A 25,913-nucleotide genomic window follows, 5' to 3' on the forward strand; every position below is an offset into this window, starting at 1 on the left:
CCTTACTGGATCTAAGCAAAAGGATTAATAGCAACTCCATAATCACCGGAGATTTCAACACCCCACTGATGGCACAAGACAGATCCTCCAAACAGAAAATTAATAAAGAAATAATGGACTTAAACAAAACCCTGGAACAACTGGGTCTGACTGACATCTATAGGACATTCTACCCAAAATCCACTGAATATACGTTCTTCTCATCAGCTCACGGGACATTGTCTAAGATTGACCATATCCTAGAGATTTACACAAAGTAAATCTCAAGAAATTTAAAAAAATAGAAATCATACCACGTACCTTCTCAGATCACAGTGGAAGAAAAGTAGAAATCAACCCTAACAGAAACTCACATTTCTACACAAAAACGTGGAAATTAAACAACCTCCTACTAAATGATTACTTCATAAATGAAGAAATCAAGATGGAAATAAAAAAATTCTATACTCCTACACTGCTGGTGGGACTGCAAATTAGTTCAACCTCTGTGGAAAGCAATATGGAGATACCTTAAAGCGATACAAGTGAATCTACCATTTGATGCAGCAATCCCATTGCTGGGCATCTACCCAAAAGATCCAATGACACTCTACAAAAAAGACACCTGCACTCGAATGTTTATAGCAGCACAATTCATAATTGCAAGGCTGTGGAAACAGCCCAAGTGCCCATCAATCCAAGAATGGATTAATAAAATGTGGTATATGTATACCATGGAGTACTATTCAGCTCTAAGAAACAATGGTGATATAGCACATCTTATATTTTCCTGGTTAGAGCTGGAACCCATACTATTAAGTGAAGTTTCCCAAGAATGGAAAAACAAGCACCACATATACTCACCAGCAAATTAGTATTAACTGAACAGCACCTAAGTGGTCACATAGGTACTGCAGTAATAGGGTACTGGGCAGGGGGGAGGGGGCGGGTATATACATATATAATGAGTGAGATGTGCACCATCTGGGGGATGGTCATGTTGGAGACTCAGACTTGTGGAGGGAGGGGGGGAAATGGGCATTTATTGAAACCTTAAAATCTGTACCCCCATAATATGCCGAAATTAAAAAAATAAATAAATAAATAAAGTAGTTATAGAGTTAGTTAATAAAAAAAAAAAAAAGCAATACTAGAACAAGAAAACAGATGGCATTTGGGGCAATAACCAAGAACACAGGAGATGTGAAATATGATTAGTTCAGCTGACTGCAAATCCCAGCACTGCCCCAGTGGACAGGGGTCACTTACACTTCTTAGCAGTTGGCTGCACACTGGACCGATGAGTTTTCCGATATTTTTCTTGACCAGAAATATTCAGTTATTCCTCAAAGTCTTTACATTTAGATACTTTATACACTTTAAGAGGCACCTCTCTCTCCCTCTCTTTTCTTCCCATGAACGACCTGCATTCTTTCTTAACTGAGGTGATCTACCGACAAAGCTGTGTGCCATTTCCAAGATGTTGCTGGCCCCTAGAATTTCATCTGTGGTGTTTTACAAACCTTCTCCCCACTCTGATTCAGAATGTGCTTCTCCATTCCATGTGCCCAGACTTCAAAATCTAACCAATCTCAAAATCCAGGTAATTATCCACTTTCTTCTAGAAAAGTCCCCAAGATTAGACCTAACCCAAATCACTACTTCTTTCAATATACAAGTTTTTTTATTCTACATAGTTATACTATCATTTGTTTTCTATTTCTATTCAAGGACAATAATTCTTCTTAAATTCAATTTTTAAGCCAAATTCTGTGTGTGTGTGTGTGTGTGTGTGTGTGTGTGTGTGTGTGTGTGTGTGTGTTTGGAACTTAAGAAATTTTTTTTTTTTTTTTGGTGAGCCTAAGTAGAAATTTATTTACACAGACAATTATAGATAAGGCATTTTCTAGACCAATATGCCTTCCACGGAGCTACTTGGATTCAGACTTCTTGGCTTCAGGCTTCTGGCCTCCAGCTTCAAGTTTGAGACTCTCAGGAGGCTGACGATAGGCAGGGAAAGCCTCCTAGGGGCTATTCAGGTCAAACGTGCAGAACTCTTGGGACAACTCCACCAGCTCAGCCCCCACCCGCTTCACATCATTGTCATAGTGTAACTCCATATAGCCAGATAGAGGGAAGTCTTTCCGGAAAGGATGTCCCTCAAAGCCATAATCTGTGAGGATCCTTCTTAGGTCAGGATGGTTGGCAAAAAAGACTCCAAACATGTCCCAGATCTCCCTCTCATACCAGCTGGCTGACTTGAACACAGAGACAATGGATTCAATGGGCGTCAGGTCATCTGTGTAGGTCTTCATACGGATCCGTGAGTTGAAGCGCAGAGACAGTAGGTTGTAGACAATCTCAAAACGGTTCTGCCCAGCTGGGACATCCACTGCTGTCAAGTCAGCCAAGGATCTGAATTGTGCATTGGGGTGATCCCTCAGGAAAGTCAGCATTGGGATAACTCCATCAGGATGAATGCAGATCTCTAACTCATTGAAGAAGGACACCTGAACTTGTTGGACATACTTGGGCAGGATTTCAGCCACAAATTCTCCAAAAGCTGAGAGTTGTTTGTGGGCCACATCATTCTGTGGTCTGACAGTGGGGCGCATGTGTCGGCTGCAGCACTCTCCCTCCTCACTGGCAACAACAGCACTGACGGTCGCCCAGCTCCCCTGGCCAGCGCCTTGGCCCCAGCAAGCCTGCGCCACCAGACCCTGGCCACCTCACCGACATGTTCCCCGGACGCAGACCAGGCAGCTGAGGGCATGAAATACTCTTTATTTAAAGTATTCAGCCAGCCAAAGAAGTGGACACCACCTTCTTATCCTAAAGCTTATCTCCCACAAGGAATATCCATAAAGAACAAACTCCTGTGACTAAGCAGAAAATGGAGAAGTGTGCTTATATGAAACTTATTCAAAGCCACACAATAACCTCCCATAACTAGTAATGGAATGTTGAATGAATCAAACGGAATGCTTAGTAGTGACTACTAGTCTTATGGTTTTTAGTCACTAAATCATGTTTTCTATTTTTAAAATGTTTTTTAAACTTTTAGTTCATTTTCATTCGTATTAGCTAAACATGAAGAAAAACATACAGCAATGGTTTCTGTCATTTTGTGGGTTGAAAATAAGAGTACTCAGAACATTTCAGAACAATCTCTCAGAGAAAACATGATTTCATGATAAAAAGAATACAAAAGTCTGGTGCCACTTTACATGTATTCACAATCCCTCCTTGTTCCCCTTCTGTAATTCCAACACTTAGGCCAAATACATAACGCAAAACAAGAAAAATAAAACTAATCATTTTGATATGTTTGCTTTTATTACTTTTTAAAATTGTACAAATATCACATGTGCATGAGCTAAAAAACACAAAGTAAATGTAGGGTGTTAAAAAGAAATACAAAATGAATCTGTAAATCATGTTTTCTATGTAGTATGCCAAGGAAATCCAAAGTCACTAAGTTTTCTTTTCCCCTACACCTTTAGGGGAATGAAGAGATGGAGATAAGGAAGGAAGGAGTAGTTTATAAATCCAGGAGTCAGAACTGAAGGAAAGGCAGTAGGTTTCATCAAAGTCCTACAGGGAAAATATAGGATCTATAATTTCCTAAGGAAGTATACAAAAACTCAGCTACATTTCAATCTAGGATTAACATGGAGAAAATCCATTAACAACAGTAAAATGTTTTTGCCCCCAAATGAATATGACAATACCCATTCTGGAGACACTCTCATTCTCTTTTTTTTTTTTTTTTTTTAATTTTTTTTTTTTTGGCATATTATGGGGGTACAGATTTTAAGGTTTCAATAAATGCCCATTTCCCCCCTCTCGTTCTCTTTTGAACTGATGCCACCTTTCTATATGCAATCTAGCAATAAATATGAAAATGTTAAATTTGCATACACTTTGACTTCTTATTTTACTTCTAGGAATCTATATTAAGAAAAAAAGACAAATATATACACACCTATGTACATACACACTTACAATACACATACATATATACAATACATACACACACGCTTCTCTGTCAGAATATCTTTATTAGCAAAAAATTGGTATCAGCTCACCATTAAATTGGTTAAGTATTATATTATATGGAACACAGTGAATAATATAGTTCAAAAATAAATGTATAAAACATGCTGACTAGTGAAAAAAAGAAGTTTAAGAACAGTGTGTATAGTATGATCTATTTTATAAAAATACATTTTAAGGTAAGGTAATAAAAATAAATTGTAAGGTAATATATGCACCAAATGATAATGTCATGTGGGGTATGAATTCTTGGAGACTTTCTCTGTGTAAATTTTATATTTATGTAATGTTTGCTTTCTGAATTTTGTATAACTTTGTATTATATTCGTAATTAGAAATCTAGAGATATTTTAAAGTAGATGTATATCTACTGACACATTAAAATGTCAACAATACACCCTCTAAAAAATGCTGGTTAAAGCAGCATATTCCCGTATTTGTGTTTCCAAAATGTTACAAACATACAAGAAAAAAATCTGGAAGGCTACACCAAAATCCCAACAATGGTTATTCTGGCTGGTGAGATTTTGTGTGATTTTTACTTTCCTCTTTGTAACTTTCTATCTTGACTCCTTAAAAAAATAATAATAATAAAGACTATTATTTTATATATATAGAAGTTTCATTTAAAAACATCTTCAATTTTCACTTTCAAACCTTTTTTTTTTTTTTTTTGAGACAGAGTCTCGGTTTGTTGTCCAGGCTAGAGTGAGTGCCGTGGCGTCAGCCTAGCTCACAGCAACCTCAAACTCCTGGGCTCGAGCGATCCTTCTGCCTCAGCCTCCCGAGTAGCTGGGACTACAGGCATGCGCCACCATGCCCGGCTAATTTTTTATATATATATATCAGTTGGCCAATTAATTTCTTTCTGTTTATAGTAGAGATGGGGTCTCACTCTTGCTCAGGCTGGTTTTGAACTCCTGACCTTGAGCAATCTGCCCGCCTCGGCCTCCCAAGAGCTAGGATTACAGGCGTGAGCCACCGCGCCCGGCCTCAAACCTTTTTAAGAGCTAATAAGGTTCAACAATAAATAGTTCAACAATAATACATTATTTTAATTGTGCTTCCTCTCTACATTCACACAATAGATTCCAGGTTTATCTCACTTAAAAAAAAAAATACTCAACAGAACAGGAGAATAGGACCTTGATCATCAACAAAAAGTATTGCTTTCAGCTTTGCTATGAAAAGAGACAGAGGTATCATAATATTGATAATGTCATTTTATATTTTCAATCAATGATTTCCAAAGAGCCCTTATATCTGCAATCATATTTGGTTCTCAAGTACATGAAGAAGACAGGGAAGCATAACTGATACTTTTATATAAATGGCCTGAAGAGGAGAGCTGGAGGGATGTGTCCAGGGTCTTAGATTGGGGAGTGACAGTGCTAGCCTGCACAGTTCAATATTACAACCACAAGCCACATGTGGCTATTTAAATTTAAATTAATTAAAATGATATAAAATAAAAAATTCTATTCCTCAGTCACACTAGCCACATTTGAAGGGCTCAATAGCCACATGTGGCTAGTGGTTACTGTGTTGGGACAGTATAGTGTAGAATATTACATATTTCCATCATCACAGAAATGATGTGATTCTCACTCCAATAACATATTCCACTCATGTGGTAGCTTTCTACACCCTTGCTTTACCCTCTTGAAAGAAAGGAAAATAATATTTGAGGATCTTACTCTACATGGAATGAGTTTCTAAAATTCTGTAGGGAAAAAAACCCTGCTGAATTAGGGTAACAAAGGTGGCTGGGGTAGCTAAAGAGTAGTGAATAGTGGGAGAGGAGCACAAGGAGAGCCTGCAGGGTGGCAGAGTGGACTCTGAGGTTTGCCTACTAGCACCTATTCACCCTCTACTTTCTTTTAATAGAACTAAGATTTTATTTTGGTATCTTCCCCTGCCCCACACAGGCTTTGTGCCTCAGAGTGCAGGAACAGACCTTCAAAGCAATTTGGGCTTATTAAAACAAGATGAAAAGTCAGCTGAGAGAGTAACACCCTCTTGTGGCTTTGGTCTTGGCATTTGAAAGGCCAAATGGCAGATTAGCCACTTCAGCATCATCTCAGGCATTAACCAAAAAATGCATGTATATTATGTAATCACATACATTACTATTATAGTTATATCTGATCAGCATAGCAGTCAGCAATATAAACAAAGCATGTCACATTCAGTTACCAACATGTATAAACTACCTACAAGTGAGTAAGTATCTAGATGTGTTTGGTAGTGAAAGGTCTAATGTTGTGCTTTATGTGTTGAAATTCTACAATCTGAAACAAATATATTCTTGGAAAAGTAAATTACAACAATTAGTTATCAAAACTTAATTTTATGTACAAAACCTATCAAACATTTTCAAATCATTAAAAAGGGAAACAGACTGACAATATAAATATCAAGAAAACACATTAGCTAGGTATACTTTGAGAAGAACATTATATCCTTCTGCAGCCAACATTTATAAAAATTGAAATAATCAAGACAGAACAGGGAGATTAGATGATAGCATAATTCTCATCTTTGTAGAATCTATAGAATCATAATAGAAAACAAAATAATCCTTTAAAAACTATGCTGAATTTAGTTGATTCTATGTAGGCCATGAATCTTTTAAGAGAAAATCTAATGTAGGAATTCTTCATATGTTGTGGGAATGAATTAGAAGCAGAAAGTCAACTCTGCCTACCTTTCACAGAATGGAACATCAGCACCAAAAACTGTCGTGCAACCCCAATGGAACAAACATGGTGAAGGTTATCAGTGATTTTGGAATCGCAAGAATGTATATGCTGCGTTGTTCACATACTTCTGGGAATAATTATAGCCCAATGAAAAGAAACTGAATCACTGACCTCAAGCAGAAAGATGGTGGGCACTTACCATTTTTACTCAGCTGATGAAAAGCTGCAGGACATATTTTAGAACTTTGGAACTGTGTCATCAGGACTCATCTCCCAGTGAAATGAAATAGTGATTCCATGTTTAAAAGATGGTTTGAACCAAAGAAAGCTCAATATTGTCCTCAGCACACAACAGCACCTATCTAATAGGACTTAGTAAGAACCAATGCTTTCACAAAATGAATTCGTCTGCTGAAAAGGGTACTACCTGAGAAGCCATAAAGTGCAAGCATTTCTTCCAGAGTACCTGCTATAGAACATCTCCTGTCATTCTATTTCAGAGAAGATGCTGAAATGGAAATGCATGCATGAAAACTGTGGCCCCTCCATTCCACTTAAAACAGTTAATTCACTTCAGATTAAATGAGAGTAGAGACATGATATGAATCCTGGACCAGGAAAAGAAATGCTATAAAAAATATTATTGGGAGCAATTGGCAAAATCTAAATATGGACTTTGGTATGAGACTCTTACCTAATCCAACATAAAAGTTCCTGTATTTAGTAACTATGCTGTGGTTATGTAAAAGACTCTCCTTGTTCTTAGGAAATACACACTGCATTAGTAGGAGTAAAGGAACATGAAGTCTGCAACTCACTCTCAAATACTGGTATATGGGTATGCGAGTGATAAAGCAAATATCAAACAACTGTTAATTTGGATAAAAACTACACGAAAGCTCTGATAATTTTTCTGAAATTTTAAACTAGGTCAAAGCAAAAAGTTACCCCCCAAAAGTTAATTCATCTCTCTTTACATTTCCTTAAGAAAAAAATGTAGTTCTATGGTAGTCCAGTCTCAGAGTGATCAAGAAGACAACGTTCTGGATGTTAGAGAGACTATTAGTGTGCTTGAGGGGTCACCATGCTCCATTGTTAGTTCTCTCATGGTTATGCCAGATCTAGAACTGATTCACTCCATAAAGCAGAACACACTCTTGTTTAGTGTGGTGTCAGGCAGTGAGGACTTGCAGCTTGAACTGGTGCAGTTACCGCCTAACTACAGCCTCCCCCACACACACCCTTTTTGACATAGCATGTAGCTGAACTCATTCAACACAGCAGTCCCATGTCTCATGTCTGTTCCTTCAAGCATATGCTTTAAGAGAATAAGCCCTGTAATAAAGAAGTTCCTTGATGACCATTTCACAGACAATGCCAAGCTCCCTAATATTCTTAGGTACCCATGCAAAGTTACATAAACATATACTATAGAGAGAAGAAATACATTGTTAGAAATAAACGTTATGTAGTAAGACGTGCACTTGGAACAAGAAGTCCCTTAAAAATTAAGTGTGCTCATCTTACAGCTGTAAAAACATGTCTGAAGCCTGAATTGTGGAGTTTCATGTCCCTTCTACAGTTTAAAACAAAATACAGAAGGAAATACACTTTACTATCATGACAAGTCATCCACAAATTATATGTCTAACCCTTGAGCTGCTTTTAGAAACTCTCCTCACTAATTTGCCTGTGTTTTTGAATAGCAAGTAATATGTTTTCAATCATGAAAGGTTACAGGGAAATTTTTGTGGTAAAAACTGGCCTTCCACTGGCATAAAAATCATCAGTCTTACTGCAATCCTTTGGGAAATAACATTTTTTTTCATCATTGTCAAGCAGCTAGCTTTCAAAGCAATTTAATAGCTACTGTTCCTAAGAATGGTTGTTTACATCCTTTGAAAACTGATGTCACTCAAAACCACGCAAGAGAAAAATGATAGTAAGTTTAATAGAGAAATTATTTCTTTACAATATTTTAAGAGAGACTCAAACCACGTGAAATTTTCTCACAAAAATAATAATTATCCACTGATATTTAAATGGATGTAAATGCCCATCCTCCAATGTATCATACAAATCAGCCCTGAACTGTCATATTGTTCTTTTACCATTTGCACAGCAAGGTATCAAAGAATGCAGCCATTTTACTGTGAAACAAATTATATTTGATAGTAATTTTTTTAAGTAGGCTTCACACACAAAAAAAGTCTGAGCAGTACAAAAACCAAAAAGCTTTTGTAAGTGCTCTATTTGCCTTCTTTTTCATTGTTTCTCTGCACTTCCACTGACTAAGCACTGGCTGGACTTCCAATAAGATTAAGTAATTTTGCACAGGAATAACAGAGTAATGCTGCCTTTTTTCTCTTCTCCCAATTCAACCTTATGCATCCTATTTTTTTCCTTTTTTGTTTAAGATATATACCACAAGGATATACCAACTTTTCTAAAACTTAAATGTAAGCATTAATGAATTTGAGGGAAACGGAGTCATATCAAGTCTTCGACTGGGTTTGATCATTCCATGGGAGTCAATCTCTGTTCCTTTTTTCTCATTTATGAGAGAGTAAACCTTCCTGTACCTACTTTAAATTTAAGTTAGTTAAATATTCTTGTAAAAAAAACAAACGGGTTTTTTTTTCAGATGACCAACAGTTTATTTCACTTCTCCCCAGCACTTCTTCTAAGTACTACCAAAGAAAGCTCCCAGATTGACAGATTGAGAGCTCTATAAATCCGTGGTTTTCAATGTCAGAAGGACCTCTGGCATTGTTCAGTGATCCTTGTACTTGTCCCGAAACAGCTCCCTTGACTGTTACCCACATCAGAAGGTAAACTCATTCTCCCTCGCGTCTAGCCGATGTTTCTACCAGTCCCCTCACTCTCAGCCAATATCTTGCCTTCTATTTCACAGAGTAAAATAAAATCTATTAGACAGAAACTCCTCTGACTTCCTACCAGCTGACCACATCCACTCTGATCCTGACCATCCTTTTTCCTGCCCCAGAGCTCTGGACCCCATCCTCTCTCACTTCCTTAAGCATCTTGTTTCATCAATTATCAACTCCAATTCTCACAATCATGCCTAAGACCTTCCATCTTTAAAAACAAACAACACAACACTTTTTATCAAAAGGCAGTCAGCCCCTCTAGTTAAAACTGCCTTCACAGCTAAGATTCTGGAATAAACCATATCTACTTCTACTCCTCAGCTCACTGCAACCTGGCCAACTCCCTACCATTATACCAACATCTCCCACCACCAAACCCAACAGGCTCTTCCACTCTTTGCTTATGTGACCTCTCTACAGCATTTACTACTGCTGATGCTTCCTTCTGGGAATTCTCTCCTCCATTGGTTTATCACACATTGTTACTTTCTGCTTCAGCTACTTCTTTTATTGACCCTTCCTCCCATAAACCCTTAAATGTTAGAACTGTCTGGCAGTGGGAGTAGAAATTGATACACCCACTTTTAAAAACAATTGATAAAATGTAAAGTTTTATATTTGTTTATACCTTTTAACCAAGTTATTCTATCTCTAGAAATCCATACTTAGAAAGCATTGTGATCTTAAATGAGGAAAAGAGAAATAATCCTTGCACAGAAACATTAAATGTAATGTTATATATAATATTAATAAGATGATACCATGCCTGAACTAATCTTAAAGGGAAAAAAATAATGGTGCAAAATTGTCTATATAGTATCATCTCAATTATGTGGAAAATATATGCATAGGAAAAAGTCTGGAAGGAAATATTCCAAATATTCCAAATCACTGTTAACAGTGATTTTCTTGGGGAATGAGAATTGAATTATGTATGGGTGTATCTTACTATCTTTATACATTTCTATACTTTCCAAGTTTTACACAAGGATCATGTATTTCACTTATATATTGAGAGAAAAAATGAAAATATTTTTGAGAAACAAATCAAATCAAAGGGCCAAAACTCTTTTTTTGAAAGGTGGTATGTGCCTTTACGTCTCACTCTACATATTCTCCAACGGGTAATCTCAAACACCTCAGAAGCATCAAATGTCATCACGTGCAAATGACTCTGCGACCTGTGTCCCCAGCACACACCACACTACTAAGCTTCATAACTGTACGGTACAGTACAGCTACTAGACAGTTCCAAGGAACGACTCACAAACGTGTTATCATAACCTCCAACTCACACTCCTGGTAATGGGAGTAGAAACTGATACATCCTTTCCTCTTAGATGTCTAGCCTTTGCAAACAGCACGACCATCCTCAAAGTCCTACTTACAGTAACTAGGTGGGCCAGACTAGATTCTTGGTCCATCAATATCCAATGAAATACCAAGGCCGATCGGTTCTGCCTCCTCAATACACATCAAAACTATGCCTCCGTATGTCTCTTGTCCTACACACTTCCTCACTAATCTCACCTGGATTCTTTCAATCATTTCCTAAACGGTCTCTACTTCCAGCTTTAGCCATGTGATTACATTCTCCCCTCATTAACACCAGTCTTTTTAAAAATGTAAATCTGATTAAGTCATTTTCCTAATTAAAACCCTTCAATGGCTCCCCATCACCACATAATAAAATAAAAATCTTTAGCACTGGTCTTCATGAACTTATTCTACGCCACCTATCAACTTTCTACTCATCCTTCAGTTAAAATATCTCCTCTGGGAAGCTTTCTTTTACTTCCCAGAAACAGTTAGATGCATCCTCCTCTGAGTTCCTCTAGCATGCCATCCATGTCTCTATCATGGCATGGATCACACTGATGTAATTATTTCCATGTCTGTCTTTCCCTCTAGACCAGGATTACACAGGAGTGAGGACAAGATATTCTATTCATCCTCGTATCTCTAAAATGTAGCATATAGTTGATGGATAATTAAATGTGCTAAATGTGTAAATGAATGATTTGGCTCACAAACAAAAAAAGTACACAATGGATTAACAGTTTATGGATTTTTTTTTCACACAATTGAACCAATGCTCCAGAATCAACATATGCAAGATGGCAAATTTACCCAACAAGTTATTGAAACAAATAATAAGTTCAACATTATGAAGCATCTTATCTGCCTCAAGTTCACAACACTATCTTACATTCATGTTTAAAGTATGCATGTTTTAAACTTAACTATTCGAATCTTCCCCCAACCTTTTTTTAAAAAATATCTTCCCGAGGTACAAGCTTAAAAGTCACCTTTCATGGCTACTGGTTTCAAATATAGGCAAAAATTATCCTAGTTTCCCCAAAACAGAAAAAAAGCCAAATACTATTTTTACTAGCAATGTCAACAACATTACCATACTGCAATCAGTCCAAACTAAAGAAAAACAAAATCTCCTTTTCCTTCATGGAGAGTTTCCTTTACATTCATTCCAAACATAAGCAATAGGTAACCCACGGAAATTTTAGTTTATTAATCAGAATCATCATGGAGATCTAACTCATAAGGAGTTATGAAGGAATAAAAATGGATCTTGGCATAGTAGGGACTAGTAAAAATTTATGAAACTCTGAAAAACAGATCTCTTCCTTACTTAGCCATTCAAAATTCCTCACAAGTGAGTCACCTTCCTCCAAGAAAAGCAAAAGTTCCACCTGAAATAAACCTGAATGTGAGAAGTTTGCACATCTAAAGAATCAACTTCAGCTTTTTCTGGGCTAAAGGAGGAAATCACTGATGAAGCCAAGTGCAAACAACAAATAATTTAAAAATAATTATTGCTTCACTTTGGAATACACTATATACTTTATGTAGATTTAATTTTATTTGACAAACTCACATCAGAATTAGACTGTACTCCCTAAACACGGACGAAGTGAGCCAGTTAAACACATCTTGGGAATAAAAACATCCCTTAAATGTGTAATTCTTGAAAGGCATCTAATACTCAAAATGAAATTAGAACATGAGTGGAGGAGAAGCAGTGAACACAGGGTAAAGTTGAATAGGCACAATAAAGTCCTTAACTATAGCTACAGAATACGTGAATTGGAAATAGAGCTTCCTGGAATAAGTGCACTGGCTGAACCTGCACACTATATGGAGTAGTTTACTGTGGTCCCTATGGAGATGCCAATGTATGATATACAAATATGTATGTGTGTGTGTGTGAGTACAGCCCCTCTCTCTCTCTCACACACACACTCTCTCACACACCTTATATTGGTAGTTGCTCTTCCAGTCTCTGCAAATACACTGAAGTCATGACATACCTTCAGCTCACCTCCATAAAACTGTTCGTTAATCCTCGTCGGCTGCAAAGAGGTTTATGATGCCATGTACAAGGTCAAAGCATTTCTATCAAACCTTAATTACTTGCTGATTTTTATACTGTTTCCTCAACCATTTCCTTGAGGGCTCTTCGTTGTCTTTTTTTAAAACACATTTTATTGAAGTATAATATACATACATAAAAATGCACACGTCGTAAGTACCTGTAACCACCGCCTTTGTCAATAGGACTGCTACCAGCAACCCAGAAGCCCTCCTGTAGCCTCCTAATCACACGGCTCCCTCTCATGTCTCCAAAAACAACCATTATCCTGACTTTTAACACCATAGATTAGTGTTGCTTGGTTTTGAATTCTATATAAATGGAAGCATAGAGTAGGTATTGTTTTGTGTCTGGCTTCTTTTGCTCAGTGTTATGATTGTAAGATTAATTCATGCTGATGCATGTAGCTGTAGTTCATTCACTTTTGTTGTTATCTTGTATTCTCTTGTATGAATACCACAATTTATTTTTCCATACCACTGCTGATGGACATTTGTGTTCTTCTCAGGTTTTGGCTCCTACTCCTTATTGCATTTTTAACATCTAACATAATACTGTTCCTTTATTTCTACACTGCTGGTCTAGTACTACTTTTTATTTTTTATTTATTTTTTTTTGCATGCCTCATATCATTCATTTACTTAAGACATCTTTGTCAGCTATTACATATCAAAATAGGTCTTCAGAACCCAAAATAAATGGCAGAAAAAGAGGCCCTGACAGTGAATAATACATGTTGCAAAACATACTCAGCACTGAGAAGTATGACAGAAGGTTCTTTGGATGAGGCTGTCTGTGGCACTAACACTCACTGACCCACACCATGGTAGTCTGCAGGACTAGCTTCACTGGCTGAGAGTGTATTCATTCTCATTCCTTTCTTCTCCTTTTACTCTCATTTATAAGGAAGACATTTCAAAACAGATAGCATTATAAAGACAGTACCAAATTGAGCAGCTTTCAACAGAATATATTCTGGGTGCCATCATTCAGAATGTGCATGCAGATGCTGTTCTTGGATGATGTTTTTTGGAAATGGTGTAGACCACACAGTACTTACCACAGTATAAGTAAAACCACCCTGCCCCAGCACACAAAGACTTCTTATAGGAGAGATATAGACAATTAGGCAACAAGCACAGGAGCCTTCATCCTCCTACTCATCCCTGCTTCTCTGGATTCAGGTGCTTCATATCTCGCTCAGGGATCTAACCCTTTGCGTTAGACTCTCTCTTCTCTCAAACTTCTTTCTCTCTCTGCTGCCTGTGTCCCATCACTATTTATTCATGCTCAACTCTCAAGGCTTAAAAACTAGCAGAAAAACAAAAATCCATCTACAACCTTCTGTAGCTATGGCGTTCTCTCCTTTCCTTCACAAAAAAATTCTTGAACGCCTTATACCACTTACTCGTTCAATCTGCTGCAAATTGTTTTCTACCTCTACCCCCTCAACTGAAACCACTCTCATTACAGTTGCCAATGCCCTCCTTGATGCTATATCTCATGGACACCTCTTCATCCTTATCTTCTTTGACCTTTGCTCAATTTTGCTGAGCACTTTCTCTTCTCTTGGCTTTTGTGATATCACACTCTCCCATTTTTTTCCAACCTCCCTGGAAACTCCTCTTCAGGCTCCTTTTAGGGTCATTATTCCAACTGTCCCTTAAATATAGATGTCTCCCAAGGTTCAGTCCTTGGCCTTTTTTTCACACTTCATAATGTTCATTTTTGATCATTTAGATCTCATAGGCATGTTCTATGAGCACCTCAATCTCAGCATGAGAAGAAATGTTGAGAAACATTCTCCATTTTCCAATACTCTACACATGTAGACATCACTTCCAAATCTGTATCATTGTTCTCTATTCTTTCCATGTGTGAGAAGCAGTGGGATTATTCGCTTTGAAGTCATGCCAATCTGGTTTCAAATACAAACTGCTTCTTAATTAGCAATATGACTTCGAGACAGCCAATTTCTCTCTCTCTGAACACCTTTTCCACATCAGCATAACACCTATAAGGCCGAATAGATTAAAAGAGATGAATAAATGAATGAATGAAAACTACCTAACACTGTGCCTGATGCCTGGTATCTGCCCCAATAATGTTTTCTTCCCACTTTACCTTTTATAGAAGCTAGTCCCATCTTCCCAACTATACTGAATTTAAGGGAGAGCTATTCTATGTGAATCCTCCAAATCTGTCAGATAAGTCTTCTCATCATCCCTAAACACATCATGTCCATGCACAAAAGCACTCTGCATGGAATGTTCTCCCCTGCCATCCTTACTTCATGCATACCTAAGTCTTATCCTTGCTCCGACACTCAGCTATAATGGCCTTCCTTAACCACCAAAGCTCACAGAAATTTCCTCCTCATGTGAACTGTAAAATAGTGGTACTAATCATCTGGCATTTATTATATGCTACTTTATAGGGGTTACATATCTTTTTATGTCATTTCTCTCCAATTACATCATTTAACTTCTTGGAATGAGTTATATATATATAGCTCTAAGTACATACATTCTCTAGCAAAAAACGTTAAGTAGTACCTGTTGACTGGTATGAGAGGTCAATTTCCCTTGATTTGTAATAACTGAAGGTATAACATCATTTAATAAATTCAACTATTACTTTAAAATATACATATAGACACCTGGAATCCTAGAATTTAGGACTTCAGAGGCCACGCAGATGTATAACATTCCTTTATAAGAGCCTCAGTGAATGAACCTTCAACTTCTGTTTCAATAAATTCCCATGACCAGAAACTCACTATCTCCTTTGGGAACCCATCTGATGTCTGCTCTCTTCTCCATAGTCAGGGCCTCTTACGTAAGCCCCCCCTTTATTTAAGTTGGGGTCTAAACCCTATTCTGGGCCCCTGTGGCTTCCCATCCCCTGGCATAGATGCCCGCCTTGCTCTGCCCCAACGCAGTGGTTTTAGGTCCAAATTCTTCAGGAGGAAGAGAAGAGGAGAAGGAGCAGAGAAACAAACCTACCTCTCCTCACTTTTACCCACTGGTACGAATTCTGTCTTTGGGGTCTCCCAGAATAAACACAATCTATTCATACTCAAGCATTTGAGACTGGTTATCATGTCCTACCTTATTTCTTCAGTCATTCCTTAAATGACATAGTTTCAAGTGCCCTCAATCTTTTCTGAATGAACTCCATTCTGTCGACACAGCTTGTAAAAATGTATAGAGTAGGCACTTTGGGTTGCCTATCCAACATCCTATTCTGTCCCTAAAATTCCTTCCTTCCTAAAAGAACCTTTGTTCAGGTGTCTACTCCCTTCCATAGTGCCATGTGCTTCAGAAAAAGTGAACCCTATCCTCAGCTCCTGACTATTCTAAATCAAGCGTGATAAACACATTAGTACTGGTCATGTGACCAAATGAAACACATAAGGAAGTCTTCTGAGGGGCTTCCTAAAAAAAAGGCACAGGACAAGCAGGCATCTGCCTCTCCCCCCTCTGCAGGTTTCCGTGCCTGCAGGAGATGCACAGAACTGCTGCAACTATCTTCCACCAGCCCAGGGATGAAACCAGCACAACTAGAAAGGCGTGGCCAAAAGAGCCAGACAAGTGGAGGCAGAGCTCTTATGGACTGACCAGAGCCTCTCTTATCACCAGACTTCTTGTAGTGTGGCATAACATGCTTCCTGTCTATTTAAGACAGTTTGGTCAAGTTTTCTTTTTAGCTGCAGCCAACAGCATTCTGATAGAGAGTGATGAGGGGAACTACACAGGAGAGGTGTGAGATGAGCCAGAGTAGAACTTGCAAGTCTTTGTATTTCCTCTGATAGAACCCAGGTCAATGCTGACACAGAACACAGACTACTAAAACCCTCATCTTTCTCACACTGCAAGTTTAAAAACACAATGTTATTTTGCTTTTATATTGTTAAATTGTTGCCCTCTAGGAGAAAACAAGAGGTTTACTTATCACATTGCTAGGCTTTCCATTGTTTCAATCTGTTCAGATCTTTTAAAATTAGTTTAAGTGGGGAATAATGAAGGAAGTTGAAGAATTGCTACTTGATTGCAAAGCAATAGAGCTATGAAGAGAGAAAAAAACAGAAAAATAAATACAGAGCTAGGAGACAGATTTTTGCCCCCGTAATAACTGTGCCACTATATTAGTGAACAGTCCTGGACAAATCACATACTGTCTGTGTTTCTAACATCATGCATCTATATAATGATGAGAAACCTCAAGGTTCCCTCTTGGCATTAAAATTCTACGTCTTAGAGACTTCATCAGAGAATTTAAGGCTCAGAATTCCTCTCTTGCTTGAAGCATAAAATCCTGAAAAGTAAATCCCCCTAAATCAGCTATAGCCTATTAGTCATTATCAAGACTCACTTATCAAGACTTCAAATCAACAAAACACTGCCCTTGGGCTACCTACTCCAAGAAACAGCTGTTATACTATAGAGATCAAGTCAGGACTATATTTGTATTTACTATTAGTAAAGGAAATATATAGAAAGTAATTGTCAAATCTGCACTCAATTCACCAACTTGACAAAAAAACTAACATTCAGAACAGCTATCAGACCTAAGGGATTCTGGTAGCTAAACTAACGGAAGCCTAAGATATTTAAAAGTATGCTGTCACCTTGATGTGACTGCAAGCCATGTAAAGCCCTTCAGTTCCCAATGTACCTAATGGAGTTTAGGTCCCAGGGATTTTTGACAAAACGTGGTCCCTGACTAGCTCTGCATTGTCACCTGTCCCCACTTTGCCTGCCCCACTCGGCCCAGAGACACCAGCCTCACTGAATGCCGTACAGTTTCTGAAACACACCAGGAGTCTGTCCATATAAAAATCTCTTCTCGCTTTGCTTTGTACATGTGATTCATTTTGTCTGGCCTGGACCCTTCCCTACCTGATTCTCCCATGTCACATCTGCCGTGTGCACACACATGCACACAAACAGACGCACACACTCTCTCTCTCCCTCTCCTTATCCTTCTGATCTTTGTGGCGTGTTCACACACACACATACATACATGCCACTTCCATTTCCCCGATGAAGGAACCATGCTCTTTCCCTTCCTAGCACTTTGTAGAATATCCTCTTTTTTGTTTACCAGTTTAGTATGTCCCTCCTGCTGGTTTGTCAGCTCCACGAGGGCAAGAACTATGTCTGGGTTGCTCCTGCATATCCAGAAAAGAAGAAGATGTGGTTGCCATCATACTTTCAAAGGTAACTTAATGATATGGAAAAAAATTTTAAATACTATGTTATATGAGAAAAAGGCTTATAAGACGGTAAGTTGTATAAGTGGGGAAGAGTCCATTTTAAAATATATACATTTATATATGTATATAAAAGAGTATAAAGGAAATACATCAAAGTAGTAACAAGGATGGTAGATTATATGATTTTGTATGGACACTCTGGGCACAGAAAAACATATATATATATATATATATATATATATATATATATATATATATATATATATGAAGTATGCTAAAAGTGGACAACCATAACAGTAGGGTGAAAGAACCAAAAACTTGTTGTAAGGATAAAGAAGAAAGTGTGACTATCAAATAATTAAATTGATTTAATAACCATAACAGAACTAAGAACACTGATTATTTGGATAAGTTATGCTACATTTGTTACTATGTCAGCTCAGTACAGTCACACTCCATTTGGTTTCAACAGAACACAACTGTGGAGTAAAAATACTAGCCTAGGATAGCGGCTCCCAGCCTGGCTACACATGACAATCACCTGGGTATCAATGAGGCTTAATAAATCAGGATCTCCAGGAGGTGGAATCTAGGGAATCTGCATATTTTATTAACAAAAGCTGGGTAATTCTGATACAAAGCTAGATCTGGGAACTACCAGTCTAGAATAAATCAAGAAGTTAAAGAAGAGGTTTCTTTTCAGCACAGTTGTCAGATAAAATAGGAACCTAAGAGGTAGAGATGCAAACAGTCACAGATTCTGCTAATAGCAGCTCCCTTCCACAAATCAACAAGCAATCATAAATGCACACAGTGTGGAAAAATCCACTCATTATGCTTTTGTTTGCTGAACCACACAAATAATTCAAATACCAAAAGCAGCAATAAGTCTTAGAGTAACACCTTACCTGGTTGGAACTCAGCCTTGACCTAATTGCCTTCCCAGCCAAACACGCCAAAACAATCAAAAAATACCTCTCAGCAGAAAAGATAAAAAACAGACATCTTAAAACTCATGCTCTGTGACTGAAAACTTCTCAGTCTTCATTAGGACATATTAACTCCTTTTCTATACACTGATAGCATTCAGTGTGCTCAGAGGACTGCCAAAACCCAGAGCAGACTAGGTTTGTAAATTAAGAGGGGAGAGGGAATTCACAGGGAGGCACATTGAAAGGAACTATAGAAACTTAACCACATATTCTAAAAAGTTAAATTATTTAGATCAATTTGGTGTGGAACGAAACATTACACAAATCTCAGTAAATACCAAAGACATGAAAACAACTGTTAATAACTATGGTTAGGATGATCTAAGTCATTAAGAAAAAAATCACATTCTTTATATTCTGCCTTAGGAAGCAAAACTGAGAAAACATCTGAGTGCCCTCTATGTGTTAAGAACAATAAACAACCTACCTATTATCTCATTTGATGTAATAACCTTGTAATGTAGGAATCAGTCCCATTTTAAGACTGGGCCATAGAGACTCAGAGAACAAAAGTGTGTTGTTTAAGTTGTACAGTATATATAACAGTACAACCATGTTTATGGCTATGCCATACACGTCTACAGATAACTGAAATACTTCCTTTGCTCATTATTTTATATTGCACTGCCACTTTTAAAGGAATTTTGGCTGTACATACTTCTTTTATCTTTTCTTTTATTTCTTTCTTTCTTTCTTTTATTTGGTAGTTTGCAAGGATAAAAGCCCTCTGGAAAATGATAATCTAGAACAGTAGTCTGCAAGATGTTGTTTCAATGTGATAGCACTTTTTCCCAAATGAAAAGTTCCTTGGAACCCTACTATGTGGAAGCAGAGCTGCCCTGTTGAAAGCAGTAAAGCAGGCCTGAAGCCTACTCCACCCCTACCTGGAATCTAAGGCTGCTCCTCAGGCACCTCCATAGCCCAAGACACCACAGAATGAAGATTTTAAAAAAGCACTGATCTAAATGAACTTTGCCATTGGATTCACTGTATAAAAGCATGTCCCGTAGAGACACTCAACAAATGATACAAAGCTATATAAAGGCATCACAATGCTGTGAAGAATTTGGCAGTGTGGTAAAAATGTGGTTAACTTTCTAAGGTAAGCAGCAACTGAAGACTGCTCAAGATTACAGTGCCCCCTCCCCCACCTTTGTTGTATGGTACCAATCTTCATATGTCTGAGTTCTACACATTTTTTAAAAGAAAAATGAGAAGTCCACTATTTCACAAAGACCCAAAATATATTTCTTTCCAAGAGTAATGGTAATTTCATTTTCCTACCTTCACAAAGACTGCAGTTACAGCAGAAAAATCAGATACTATAAATACATAAAAAAACATACACAAAATACAATAAATGTAGAGCTCAGCCCAGGAATCAAAGACACAGACAAACTATGCATTCATTTCATTCATTTGTTGATAGAAACAAAAACATTTTGTCCCTAAGACCCAGAAATAAGCTTGAAGATAAGACTTTGACTTGCCCTCAAGGCTTTGAGACTGATAAGACAGGTTGAATGTAAAAAACAACTCACAGATGTACTCACTGACATTTAAACTAGTCTAGAGATTTTTCATTTCAAATTTTTTTTAAGGTTTTCAACTTAATCATAAGGGATGTAGGATAGGATGGCAGAATCAGGTTAACTCAACCTCATTATCAAAGATTATTTTTATAATAAACTTAAAATGACCTAAATATCTATAAAAGCCGAAGCTGAAACATGACAAATGATAGAGTTTATTGGAAATAAATGTAAGCCTTTTTTTTTTCATTTAGTTTGACTTTTTTTTAATTGACTATACAATTTTTCTTAACTTTATAGTGAACACAAAGCAGTGGTCTGAGATAGAACCATTTGGGATCACCCGGTGTCGCTACAGATGATCTTCTATTGTACAAGATACTCAAAGCTGACTTTGTGGTCAGAGGCAAAAAAAAAAAAAAATGTTTGAGTTTCTCTTGGTGTTTCATTGTTTTAAATGAAGCCTTTTTTTTACTAATTCATTTGCTTCTATCGCTTATGTGAACATTGTACATGTACAGTAAGTGATAATTTGGTTTTTTCCCCAAGAGTTAGTAATACAACTGTGGGAGATATATGGAGAGGAGGAATGAACGGAAAGCTGTGTTTGCTCTTTGGTATGTTTTTCGACCTGCTCCAGAATGTTTTTTTTAGACTCCTGAACTGGCCTGTGGCTCTTTGGAAAAAGGTATATTCAGCAATAAATAATCTTTTTATTAAAGCAAAATAGCTTTACTAGAATTAATGCTTTTATCTCATTAAAGTGAAATCCATTTCTATACTGTGCATCAAGGAGCAGAAAGGTGGGAGAAATGAAGGCAGTCCTGTTCACTCATAATGGTAACCAGTCCCACACGAGCAGCTGTGCCTGGAATATAAATTGGGACATCTTCAGGGGTGAGATTAGGACAACAAGGAGACTGGAAGGTGGGCAAAATATCAAGAAGGAACTAGCTGATATTCTTGATTCCCTTCTCCAGCAACTGAAGTCACTTATTGGAACCTTCTCTTAAAAATGATCTACTTTCCAAAAACAGACTATTCTATTTCACCAAGAAATTCTGAAAGCCATGATTGGATTCAAAGGCTGGCTCACTATTGTCTTTCTTTTTATAAATATTTTTAGAGACGGGGTCTTGCTATGTTACCCAGGCTGTTGTGCAGTGGCTATTCACAGGTGCGATCATAGCTCACTGCAACCTTGAACTCCCGGGGCTCAAGCGATCTTCCCACCTCAGCCTCCCGAGCAGCTGGGACTATAGGTGCATGCTACCGCACTTGGTTTCTTCATATTTCAGACACACTCTTGCATACACAGACCCATCATTTCCTACATGTTTCCTAACTTTGCCCTCTTCCTGCATCATGGAACATCCCATTGCTACCTTCAGTATGGTAAGCACTCACTTGTGGCCCAAACCAATGGCTTTCAGGTGCCTATAGATTTTCCATCTTTCTCTGAAGTATATCAGCACTAGTTTTTTTTTTTTTTTTTTCCAAGAGAAGGAGTCTTGTTCTGTTGCTCAGGCTGGAGTGCAGTGATGACATCATAGCTCACTGCAACCTCAAACTCCTGGGCTCAAGTGATCCTCCTGCCTCAGCCTCCTGAGTAGCCGGGACTACTAAGCACTCGCCACCACACCTAGCTCCTTACTAATGTCTCTTTAACCCACAATGTCATGACCACAGTATTCATCACACAGTCTGGGTGATTTTTAAGCCTCAAAAATTCTGTAATTGGGCATAAAATAAAGGAAGAAAAAAATTCCTTTTCCTCTTTCTCTTCTAGGTCCAAAGTTAAACCGCAAATTTTTCAACTGAACAAAGTTTTCTTTGGGCACCCTCGCCTGTTTCTCACCAGGCCCTCCCCAGATCTGCCTTATCCCTGAAGAGTAACATACTACAAATTTAATTTCTCAAAAGTGAAGTTCTCAGGCCTTCATTTTAACTAATCTCACGGAGACATGAGAAAGAAATTAAGCAGACTGAGCAAATTTACACTAGTATGCCTGTGGTGCATTAGAAGTATTTGAGTTTCTGAGAGGATTCTTATTAACCTAACTCAATCGCTAGTTGTGAGAATTTGGGCCAGCAGAAGACAGGAATCAAAAAAAGTGCAGGCAATGTGGGGGAAATTATTTTTGAGCAATGGAAGCTGGCTAGTGGCATGGCTAGCCTACTCGTGCTGAGAGTGAGTGGAGAGAGAAGGAAAGAAGGCCAGGGTGGCTCAGGCCATGGGTAGGGAGAAAGGGCTGTTTCCAAACAAGACTGTCTTTACTTCAGCAAGGGTCTGCTCACATTCCACCTCTTCCACAGAGCATTTTTTACCAACTGGCAATCCCATTTATTTTTTATTTTTCTGAATTCCTGCAGAACTGTAGTACATACATATACATAGCTCTTAATTATATTGTCACAGGTTCTCTTTTTTAAAAATATGGTAATGTTGATTATTCTCTGTAGGAAGCCCTTAAAACAAAAATGGATTGTCTGCACTATTCATTTGGGCTCAATCATATTTCACTTTACATTGATCCATTTATTAAGGTATCTTTGAATCCTAATTAAGCTATCCCTCAAAGAATGACTTTTTAAAAAGTAACCGCCACCAAAGCACCCAACACAGTGCTAAGCACACAGTAAGAATTTGAGTAGTTTCTAGCTTTAACACCAGGGGATAATATGAAAAACATATACAGTCTATAGTTAAATAAGGAAATGAGTTACAAATTTTAAAAAGAAAAGACAGTGTCACCAACCTTCATGAAAGCGGAGAACAGTGACATGCAGAATAAAATATTCTGGAAGCTTAAAATATAAATAGCAGATCTCCTTTTCCAAAGAGTTTAAAACAACTTTCAAAAATTAAATAGTGGCACCCCTGGAGGGAATGTGATTGTGAGTATGTTAAGGGTGACAGTTATAAAGTGAATTGGGAGTAGGATGGGCACTTTCTACCACAGGGTTGGACCAGGGGATTGAGCAGAGACAGAGGGGTACCCATTGAGTATCTACTATGCTTCAGCCACCATCCTAGATGTTTTACAGACTAACTTAATTTCACAGTAACACATCATCTCTACAGATGAAGAAACCAAGGCTCAGGGAAGCTAAGTAACTAGTCCAAAGCCACATAGGTGGTGGCAAATGGTCAGAAACAAGATTAAGGTCCAGATCTGTCTATCTCCAATGCTCTTGCTCTCTCTACTAGGCAACTCAAATCCTTTCTAGAACCTTCTTCATCTTGGCCTGCCCAAACAGAACCAAAACAAATGAATTTGTCTTCATGAGGAAGGAAGACATGAAAATAGCCAGCTCTCCAGCAGTTACAGAGTCAGGGCAGGGAGGTAAAGCCATGGGGAAGGATTCAGGAGAGAGTTAACATTAGTTGTGCAGGAATGACTAACTATGCACATTCTACACATGTGATTTCATCCCAATAACCCTAAAAAGTATCATTTTACATATAAGGAAATGAGGCTTAGGGAAACTCAAATCATAATGCTAATAAGAGCAAAAGTAAAGTTGAGATTTGAATTTGGTCAGTCAGGTCTCAAAGCCTGTGCTCTTTCTATTCTTCCCTGTTGCAAACATGCTTTCCCTTCTCTCCTTCCCATAAATGCCCAAAACTGAAGTTTGGGAAACATTGTGCTATTCAAGAGACCTAACCAGTAATTATATAGCAGCTGAATGGAAAAAAGCCTGCTTCCCACAGGAAATAAAACTGTCACCTCAATCAAGGGATGCAATAAACAATAAAGGAGAGGCTTCCAATGTGTATTTTAAAATGCTGCTACCCTCTGACCCCATTTATGAATATATTTTTGTAGGCCATGTCAGTGAGGCTCAGCAACAGGTAATCTACCCAGTGGGGCCAAAGCCACCATTTACAGTAAAGTTCCCCACAGGCAGTGGTTGGGCAATGACGCAATGACCCAATCCTGTCCCAATGGCAGCACTGCAATAGATACTAGAGAGTCATAAAATGGGGCCACTCCTTGAGATGGGGTTCATTTTTATAAGCTGGCTCAAACTTAGGTGAGAATGTGAATGAATAGCACTCCATAAGGCTAACTGACAATGAAGATAGCTTACACATTGATCATAAAATAAGCACATTTCCTTCTTTACCAGATTCACCATTTTTGTCCCAAAGTTAGGCAAAAAGTCAAGACATAGCTCTTTAATGTAGAAGTAGACCCTTCAGAACCTGTAATGAAATTAACAAGTAGCAGCTTCTAAGTGCTTGATTCTACCCACATCTGGCTCTATTTGGGAACTAAATTCAGCAGAAGTCTCCAGGGTCAAGAAATGACCCTGAATAAAAATAGCCTTGGAAAACTGTCACGGAGTAGGAAAGGAAACAAGGCGGTAGGGTGATTCACTCCAAATGGCAGCTCTAAAACCCAAATTCCCATTTTTGTCCCAATATGAAGCCAATGTGCAAAACAGGCACAGAGCAAACTGTCCTATTCCAAAGGCCTCCAAAAGAGGTTGCCAAAGAATTTCACATGGAAGCCAAAAAGATTTAGTGTGCCATTCACCTCTCCTATAAATCTAACTAGAGCTATTTCTAACTAGAGCTCTGAACCAATTGCAGGTTCACATTTGTTTGAAGACCACCCAGGGTACCTCTGATTTTTTTCCCCACGGGCAAGCATGAGAAACCCTTTGCCCCACCAAATTTTCCAAATGACCAAACAGCCACAGAGAAAGAATACAGAAGTGATGTGGTGAGTGTATGTGTGCCTATTCACTGTCTTTCTACTAATTCTATAACTAGCTCTCCCAACACATACGTTGTATTAAAATGAGCATAACATTTTGAGAAAATTGTTTGCTTTCTTAAAACAAAATTAAGAATTCCACTGATTGAAGAATGATCAGCCAACATTGGACACACTGGACTTCTTACTCACTTTAAGATACATAGTGAGCACAGAGGTGCCAAATTCTGTAGCATGATAGAAAATACAAAAGGACCAGAGGTATGTTTGCTTCACAGCTACTCACTGGCACCCTCCCCTTCCAAACCCCTGTATCTCATTCTGCATTCATAATTTATATTCTTTTTCTTAAAGATGGTCATCCCCAATCATAATAAGTTTCAAAGCACCAGAAAACCTGGAAAGGCTATCAGAAGATTTCACAG

The 25,913-nt window shown here is 38.0% G+C and overlaps 1 protein-coding gene and 1 pseudogene across 3 annotated transcripts in view; both read right to left on the minus strand.

Moving 5' to 3' along the window:
* Positions 1-25,913, minus strand: part of MYO1D (myosin ID) — a 342,717-nt gene that overhangs the window by 310,282 nt on the left and 6,522 nt on the right. The window lies entirely within an intron of this gene.
* Positions 789-18,453, minus strand: LOC142861937 (NADH dehydrogenase [ubiquinone] iron-sulfur protein 3, mitochondrial pseudogene; annotated as a pseudogene).

Source organism: Microcebus murinus, chromosome 18 (genome assembly GCF_040939455.1).
Source record: "Microcebus murinus isolate Inina chromosome 18, M.murinus_Inina_mat1.0, whole genome shotgun sequence".
Taxonomy (NCBI): Eukaryota; Metazoa; Chordata; class Mammalia; order Primates; family Cheirogaleidae; genus Microcebus; species Microcebus murinus.